The 8,786-nt window shown below is 47.0% G+C and overlaps 1 long non-coding RNA gene across 1 annotated transcript in view; it reads left to right on the top strand.

Moving 5' to 3' along the window:
- The first annotated feature begins 1,318 nt into the window (after positions 1 to 1,318).
- Positions 1,319 to 8,786, top strand: part of LOC139052487 (uncharacterized) — a 145,555-nt gene continuing 138,087 nt past the window's right edge. Inside the window, exons 1-2 of the long non-coding RNA XR_011509928.1 lie at positions 1,319 to 1,492; positions 3,765 to 3,905. This is a non-coding gene — a long non-coding RNA (uncharacterized lncRNA). The remainder of the gene's footprint in view (positions 1,493 to 3,764; positions 3,906 to 8,786) is intronic.

Below are 8,786 nucleotides of genomic sequence, written 5' to 3'. Positions count from 1 at the left end.
GCAAACCCAAAAATACAGGGCGTTCGTCAAGAACACAACACTGGCGCGTTAGTTGCCTGGCTCCGCACTGCGTGGGTCTTTTCACACGTGCACCGCTGAGTTAGTCATTTACCGAGTACTACAAGACAATCGCGCTCCGCACTCCTTTTTCCCGACGTGGCACGCGCTCACGCGAATTCTTCGCGACACTCTGACTAGGCGGTTTCAAAGTCGAAAGAAGTAAAACAAGGAAGTCGGCAAGAAATGTGTCGCAACAACCTCGTTACACACTCCCTCCCTGCGCGTTATATAGACCGCTTTGTACGCAGATTGTTAGGCGGAAGCTGGCACGCCCTTTTTTTTATTATTGCGCGAGAAGCACGCTGTGCGCCGTTGGAGCGCTTGCCTCGCGTCCAGAAGAAGCGAGGAACGGAGGCCGCGTCAAGAGCAGCGCCCCGCGCCGCTCAGCTTGGCTCGCTAATGTTCTTCTTGCCAGGGTTCTTAATGACCCTGAAAGCATTCGGGCTCGAGCCAATAAGGCCGCGTTGCTGTGTCTTTTGTTTTCACCGCCGAGTGACTTTGTAGGCTGCGCTGTTGCGTATTTCGCTGGCTTCTGCACACGCCTAGAACGCGCTGGGAGTGTCCGAGTGTTAATGAGAAAAGTCGAGAGAAGACGAGTGCCTTTGATTAGTGCGTCTGTGCGCTATTTTTCTATTTTCTATCTTTCTTCAGAACATGCGCTGCCTCGCGTCTGTCCATCTGTCCGTATGTGCGTGAGTACACATATGTGTGTGTGCGAAAGAGAAAGACAGAGAGCAACAGCACAAATCAAACAAAAGCAATGGGAGTTAGCGACAAAAGGTTATTGAATTAATTATTTATGACTATGTTGGATATATCGGCAACATATAGTGTATGTCAGCGGCACCTGCAGATCGCCGAGTTGTAGGAGTGAACTAAAGAAATGTGATCAAATGAGGCACTCATATTGACGAGCGTTCTTGTTCGCCTTTATTCTGTGACCACATTTCACCGGCTAACAAACGTAAAAGGTTATCGCTCACCGCAAGACGCGCCTTTTCTGTATCGAAAGTATCTCGAATGCTATCGATCGTTTTCTCTGTTGCCTTTGTTTTCGCCGAGCCTTGCGTAATCAAATTCTGTGCGCGACGCCAATACTAGTGTAGTACAGTCGACGCCACCCGTATGTAGTGTGAGGGAACGGCGGCCGCCGGGCCGTGCCGCAGCCAGCCGGCGACGCCTAACGGTAGTGGCTGGGCCCAAGATAAGATGCGTCGGCCGCGCGTGCCCAGGCACTTCTCGTTTCGAGCCCAGAAGCTACAGTTATGCCACTGGCTGCCTCCTGAGCGGCCTAGCCGGCCTAGCGGCCGCCGTTCACACGCTTTAGAAAGTTTGACGCCGACTGTACATTCTAGAACTTACGCGAGCACCAAGGATTACGCTGACAAGTTCAGTGAGCCACGTATAAATAGCCAACGCGTCTGATCCTCAGGTAAGATTTCCACATTGTCCTTTGAGTGTCATTTGATTGTGAGGGCGCATGTGGGCACATGTTCGCCCCGTAAAAGTGAGTTTCGTGATACAGTTTTCGCTACTTAGTTTTCACTGTCTGTGCAGGGTGACAATATCGGTTCATGTTGGCACAAAGCAAACGCTACTACAGCTGCATCCCGGTGCGGATATAACTTTAGAATTGTAATCCCACTTTCTGTGTTATTATAGCACACACATAATACATATTGGGTTAGTATAATGGGATAGGATAACGGGTGTTATCACACGGCACAATTTAAACGATGATAAAGGGACCGTTTTTATCTCTGTTTCTATATATTTTCACCTCTACCAAGTCGTCATTCTGTTACTTGTTCACTAGTGTTTGCTCAGCTACTTTAATAGCCCGGGTGCAGATACTAATGACATCACTCGACTGCCGCGTGACTACGCGCCGGCGATAAGCTAGCTGGCCGCGCTAATGCCATTGTGCGAGTTCTCTCTGCGTCTGCATTCGCGTCGCAGTGTCTGAGAGGCAGAATGAAGAGTAGAGAAGGAAGAGGGAGCGAAAGACTGGTAAAAGAAGGCACACAAGGCGAGAGGTTCCACTCGATCAGGGAGATGGGCATTCCACTAAATCCTCGCGCACAGAAGCACTCACAGCCCCTTACCTCCCCTCTGCAACCTCCTCCCCACCCTTAATTTATGTGCAGTCGGAGCGGCAAATCGATTAAGCGCAGCTTCACTTCAAAGAATGCGATGAAAGTTTGCTTGCAGGGTATCCTGGTAGAAGAGAGAAAGCCGGCTAGCAGGTCGGACAAGCGGTGGCACAAGGTGTCAAAGTACGTGCACCAAATAAAAAAATTCCAAGTGCAAGAAAATATAATAATAATAATAATAATAATAATAATAATAATAATAATAATAATAATAATAATTAGTAGTAGTAGTAGTAGTAGTAGTAGAGTACGCGATTTTGACAAAGGGCGCGGAGACATCCAAGGATGGTGCAATGTTGAGAGACAGAGGACGTTTAGAACAAAACGGCAACCACAATCTAAGGAAGAACAAATTGTGCAGAAATAATCGCCGAGGGTTGCCAATGCAAGCGAATAGCCGAAAGTTTCCAGAAAGCTTTGCAACCTATTAAAGTAATGATGTGCCTGAATGGGGCCATTCATTTGTTGCAGAGATGATAATTACGTAGCGTTTGTTGTTTAATTGCGTAATTCCGTCGAAAACAGAGCCGTTAACTGGAACAGCTGTAGCGGTAGCATAGTTGGCTATACATACAAGCCAATCCGTCATATTTGTGTTCCCTCCAGTGGCGTGAGCGTCGGAGTGGTAGGTGAGCTGCAAGCCTTCAAACGCACCTGAGCTTTCACGACAGCTAGGCGACGCCCTTTGCATCGGGGCCTTTGTATCGGCTTTGAATATCCGTCCACCACACACCAACCATGATAATACCCCAATTAGCGGAACGGTTACGCTGGGGCCTGTAAAGCGGAATAAATAATATGCAGCGTAAAGGCAGATGGTTTACGGAATGTTTTCAAAGTGGCGACCTGGGCACACACACACCTATATATATATATATATATATATATATATATATATATATATATATATATATATATATATATATATATATATATATATATATATATATATATACATATAATGTTGCTGAGGCTCACTCGTATTCCAGCTTCGGTTTCTTCCAGATTCGGTGCTAGCTGGTTCTGTACACGTTATTCTTCTACGATACCAAAAAAGAAAAACAATCGCATGGCATCAAATATGCGCTGCGGGCAGCCACTCATGTATGTACTATGAACTCTCAGGAAATTGGCTGCCATGCAATTCATCGACAGCCCGCGCGGAGCGGTGAGATAAGCCATATTTTGTAAGACGTTTGAGATATATGTGCTTATACGGTCACAAAAAAGACCACACACCCTCCTAGAGCATGGGTAAGTACAATTCTGCATTTATTATATCATGTAGCTGAAACGGGCCTAGAATTTTGGTTGATATTGTTATGGTTGGCGTGTAACACCCTGGGCAAAAAAGATGCCCAAGGACCATGCCTAATCGAAACGAAGGATGGATTCCTAATTTGCTATAGTTTTCTCGAGTGGTTGCCGGTTTGGCAGGCGCCCCGCAGCGATGACAGGCCCCTCTGTGTGTGGGACTCTAGGGGAGAACCCTTTTCACAAACCGTGCAACTCCAGCAGAGCACCCTTTCCGCGAACTGTCCGACTCTACAGGAGACCCTTTCAGCGAACCAAACAGGACCTGCGGGTTGCCGCCAGAGGAGGCAAGCTCGTGCAACGTCACCTGGGAGAAAGGATCAGCTGCCCATCCTACCCATCCCCGACCAGACTCAGTACATGTCACGTGGCGTTGACGTGAGTAAGATTCCGCCTACGATTTTAGTGGGCCTATTTAAGGGCCCCCGCAATATACTTTTTCAATTCATTCATTCTCTCCTTCTTATCCTTCACCAACCATCGAACAAAGAGTAGAAGCTTCGCACTAGAAATCGTCTCGTCCTTGCCTGGTCACCAAGGCCTACCGGATGCCTGCAGCCCACCGACAGCGCCACGCCACCCAATAGTAACGCCGGTCGAGGTTCAAGAAACAGGCGTCGCAGCGATGTGCTACCGCACAAAACTGTCACATTTGGTCGAGGACTCTAAAGTAGCCCCCTGATCATATTTCCTCCAGTATTGGCTGTAGTTACAATTTAAGAGTAAGCTCCCGCCACAATCTTGAATGATTAGCTCCGTCGTTACCGTAAATTTGCTAGAGCAATTTTGGGCGCTTGCCGTACCCCACAAGCAGAATTTCAGCGTACTCGCAGTTGTGATGGCAGTTCTCCGCCGTTTGTTCAGTGTGGTTTCCTAGGATAAAAGCTCAGTTGCCTTAGAAAGGGACGAAGAGTGTGTCGAATTAGGGTATGAACTTCTTGGAAGCTTAAAATGAAATTTCCCGCAGAGCTCCCAGAGTCTCACCGGACGAAGCAGCCGGGGGCTAGCCACTTCGGCCTGCATGAACCTTGGATCCCGTAATAGCGAGATAGGAATGAAAATTAGCGACCATTCTTGCGTCCACAGACGCATTACGCGCACGAGTGCCTTGTCAGCATGGTTTCACGCGTGCTGCATAGTGTCGCGGTTTGTATCAGCATGCAAGTTCAATGTGTTCCCAAGCGGCAAGGTGTTGTAACATTCATGTAGTTTTCCGTCTACCCGAACTGGCGTAATGGTATGATTTTGTCCGCTATCGAAAGTATAGCAAAAAAATAATAAGTTGGCATGTTGCCCCTGTAAAGTGTGCTAGCTCTGTGGCGCAATACACTATACAGGGTGTCTTTTTGTTTTAGAGTGTAGACATTTTTTTAAGAAGGCTATATGCCGACCGAACGCGCACTTTTTTGCAGACGAGTTCCTAGGCGAGACGGGCGTACTTTGCCGCTAATAACGTGAGCTTCAGAAGAATAGTGAATCAACATTTATTTATTTACAATTTTATTAGTGCCTCCGGGGCAGTTGTTTAAATGGTGAATTCGAAGGCAGTCACACTTTAATGCACCCACATTTCTGAAAGATCGTGAAAGACGTGCCTAATTCGATATACTTGTTATCGAATTTGCAACGGTAAATCCTTGCAATATCGAAACCGAACGCTACGGGACTGCAGAAAAGGCACCCTCGCCATCATATCAGACCGAAACGCCCCGTGACGACGAGCTCGAGAGAGCTGGAAACCGAACCTTGCGGCCCGTCGAGGCAGCTACTAATACAGCACGCTTTGCCCGGAAAGCACGTGCGGCTTTGTGTCGGGTGAGGATGTGCCGTGGGATGCTATCATTCGAACTTGGCCTCACACTTCTTGGCGGTGCGTTGCCGTTCAACGCGCAGCTGAAAGCGCTCAGTCTCGATGTTGCCTTGACTGAGCTTTGGAATTTGATGATGAATATTTCGAATTAGGTGTGATTTTGATATTTCTTAAAGGATGGGTCTGCATGAAAGTGTCACTGCCTCCAAATCTGCCATTTAGACAACTGCTCCGAAGGTAGTAATAAAAAAGTTAATTAATAAATTGGCATTTATTAGTTTTATGAAGCTCACGTTATTAGCAGAAAGGTATGTCTACCTCGGCCAAGAGCTCGTCTGGAGTAAGGCCACGCTCCCCCCCCCACTTCACTCATTACTTCTTTACAAAAAATCTCTATTGTTTTAAAGAAAAATCGCAGTTTCGCCCGAAAGGCGAAGCATCAATTGCGATAGCAAATTAGTGGACTGCAATGCAAAGTAAAGATAGTTGTTTTATCGGCCGCGTAAACGTGGAAACTTTCGCTTACTCTGGTGCTCGGGCCACGCTGGGGTACAGGGGAACGAAAAGGCTAACGCGTTAGCTCGAGGGTTCACTAACCGAGCGACGACGTCCTCTTCTAACCCCAACCACACGCACTATCCCTCACAAAATCCACCAATTTAAAAGCCAAAGACATCCTTGCTCATCAGCGCGGAGCCCATAGAAAATACCCGCCGCCTCACCCACAACTTAGCAGGGAAGAGGCCGCCGATTGGCGTAAAATAAAGACAGGGGTGTTCCCCCATTTAAAATTGCTAAACGCCTTGTATCCCACTCGTTATAGGGCCAACTGTCCTTGGTGCGGTGGCATACCTTCCATATTACATACAACCTGGGAGTGCACTAAGCACCCCCATAGGCTGAATACCAGCAAAACAATGGAGCAGTGGGAGGCACAGCTCGCCCGTTCCGACCTGGCAGGACAAAAGTCCTTAATTAGCCAGGTCAGGCAGGCGGTAGAGACCAATGGGGCCTTGGACTGAGAGACTCCAACCACCCCTCCTTCAAATCCTTTCCATTTCAATAAAGTTTCTATTTCTATTTCTATTTCGTTTACTAAATGAATTAACAAGCATGGCGTCAGCACGCACACGAAAATATGAACACATCACATTCGATGAGCGCGGACAATCGCTGTCAAAACACTGGCGTGAGCAAGCGCGGCAGCAGCAGCGAGCGAAGTGACCTTCCTGCCGTCTATCGCTTTAACGCGAGAGTGGCGAGAACACACCGTGCACAAAGGTACGAGCCGTCTGCAGATCCCTTTCAAGATACGGCGCATGCGACCGCGCGCGGACGTGCAAAGTTCGCACTTGATCGCGGAGTCGAAGCCGAGCGCTGCCTCCCGCTTTCCTCCATATATGGCGCGCAAGATTAAGCCGCAATCTTCAGTTACCCTTGCGCCCAGTCGCGAAATGCGCAGTTGCTGCCGGACCGCAACGCTGCCACCCTCCCCCCCCCCCATTCTCCCACGGCCCCACAGCCCCACAGCCTTTCGTGCGATAGAAGACGGTGCGTTTGTTCTCAGCTTTCTTCCTTCGCGTGCGCCAGATTGAGCCGCGATTGTCGGCTTCCCTCAAGTGCTTTCACTCGCACATACAGCACACGACGCGCGGCGACGGTGTTATCGCCCTTGGACCTTATAGGGAACATCACGGCGACGCCGATGGCGACGGCAAAAGTGCGCCTGGAGTGCCCATATAATTGCTATCGCATTTAAAGCATCCTGTAGGGTTAGTTCCAGTTTGTAAATTCTGTTCTGCCACCACGTTTCAGATTGGGCAGGGCTGCACGCTTTACAGGAACCAATTTACCAAGGTGGCGTTCTGCTTCTATAAAGTGCGCCCTACCGCGTAAGGGTATCACAATTTTGTTAAGTGTGCTCTTCCACCAACTATCTAATTGAGTGCGGTGTACGCTTTACCGGGGCGGAACGTCTACTGTCCATGTTCTTAGGACTCTTGTGTGCCAAATCCGAAAAACACTGAGACGTGTGCCCTGATATTAACGTTAGAAGATTTTGTATTAGCCAGAGAAGATGTTTATTTTAGGGTACTTTTACATAAATAAAACGTACCGGAAGGTACACAACGAGCATTACGCTATTACAATGTTTCATGACTTTAGAAGCACTATGTTGGTTTCGCACATAATTGGTGCAAAGTAAACACGCTGGGGCAATTATATCGTGAGCTCTGGGTTACTCCAAAGTTTCATCACGAAGAAACATCACTTTCGCATGCTATTGGGGCACAATAACGAATGAAGTGTGACACGTTGACTCCTTGGCGTTATACCTGCATATTAGGGATGTCTATGTAGAAAGACCAACAGAAATAAATATTTGAGCACTGAAGGCTAAGGTAAAGCTTCTGAACACATACGGTAACCTTTATTAGGAGTGTCTTTAGATGTTACTTATTGGTTAGGGTACATGTAATCATTCTTAACATGGCCCTACACGGCCAGGCACGTCATTCTGCATTTCCATCTGCACTCATTCGGTTGCGCATCGACGCTAAAATAATTGTAAGCACCTCGTGATGGAACACATTAATGAATAATCCTTATGCACTGCTTACAAGTTCCAAAGTTCTCCCCTATTAGGTAAAAATATTTAAAATCAGCAACGTAGTTTGTCGAATAATGATATCACTTGTGTTAATAACCAGAAATTCGGAACGCCAACAACCAGCGCTCTTGGCAGCGGCTAACTGGAAACAGGCGCGGTTTTTATGGTGAAGCATCGTTTTTTTTTTTCGTTAGTTGTTGTTATCGTTGTTCTTGCTTTTCGCAAGTTACACATCATGCAGCGAGGCTATTTCATCTGTGCAACACGACTTCAATACCGCGCGGCTTTAGTTTCGAAAGTGCGCGATATGCTTTAAAGCGTACAAAGTGCATCACTGACGTCTCCACCCAAACGATATATCACCGCAAGCCCCTAGTCGGGATCAGTTACGCACTGCGATGGCTGAACGGCAAGCAGAGGGAGTAATGAAAAATTTAATTTTTGAATCTTTATAATTACCTACCCGGATATTTCGAATTCTTATGCAGGTAACTGCCCTTCCATAAGAGCTTCCAAAAAAAAAAACGGCACAACGCTATCTGTCACAGGCGATTTTCAATAGTTCTCCTGAAGATTAAAAAAGAAAAAAACACAGAAAAAAAACTCAAGAAAAAGGAAATAAGAACCAGTGCTATACTTTGTGATGGCGTTAAGTCGGTGATTTTATCTAAGAACTTGAAAAGCAGGCTTTTAACAAGCTAAGGCGGTGTACACTGTGTGCTCCTTCTTTACTATAGTGTTCATATCTGACAGATTTTTCTGATTTTAAATGTGCTACAAGGGATGAATTGCTTGTGGTTTATGTGCATAATTGATATTTGAGAGAATAAAAAGAATA

This window comes from Dermacentor albipictus, unplaced genomic scaffold (assembly GCF_038994185.2).
Source record: "Dermacentor albipictus isolate Rhodes 1998 colony unplaced genomic scaffold, USDA_Dalb.pri_finalv2 scaffold_24, whole genome shotgun sequence".
Classification (NCBI taxonomy): Eukaryota; Metazoa; Arthropoda; class Arachnida; order Ixodida; family Ixodidae; genus Dermacentor; species Dermacentor albipictus.
This window is presented reverse-complemented; position numbering and strand designations above follow the sequence as displayed.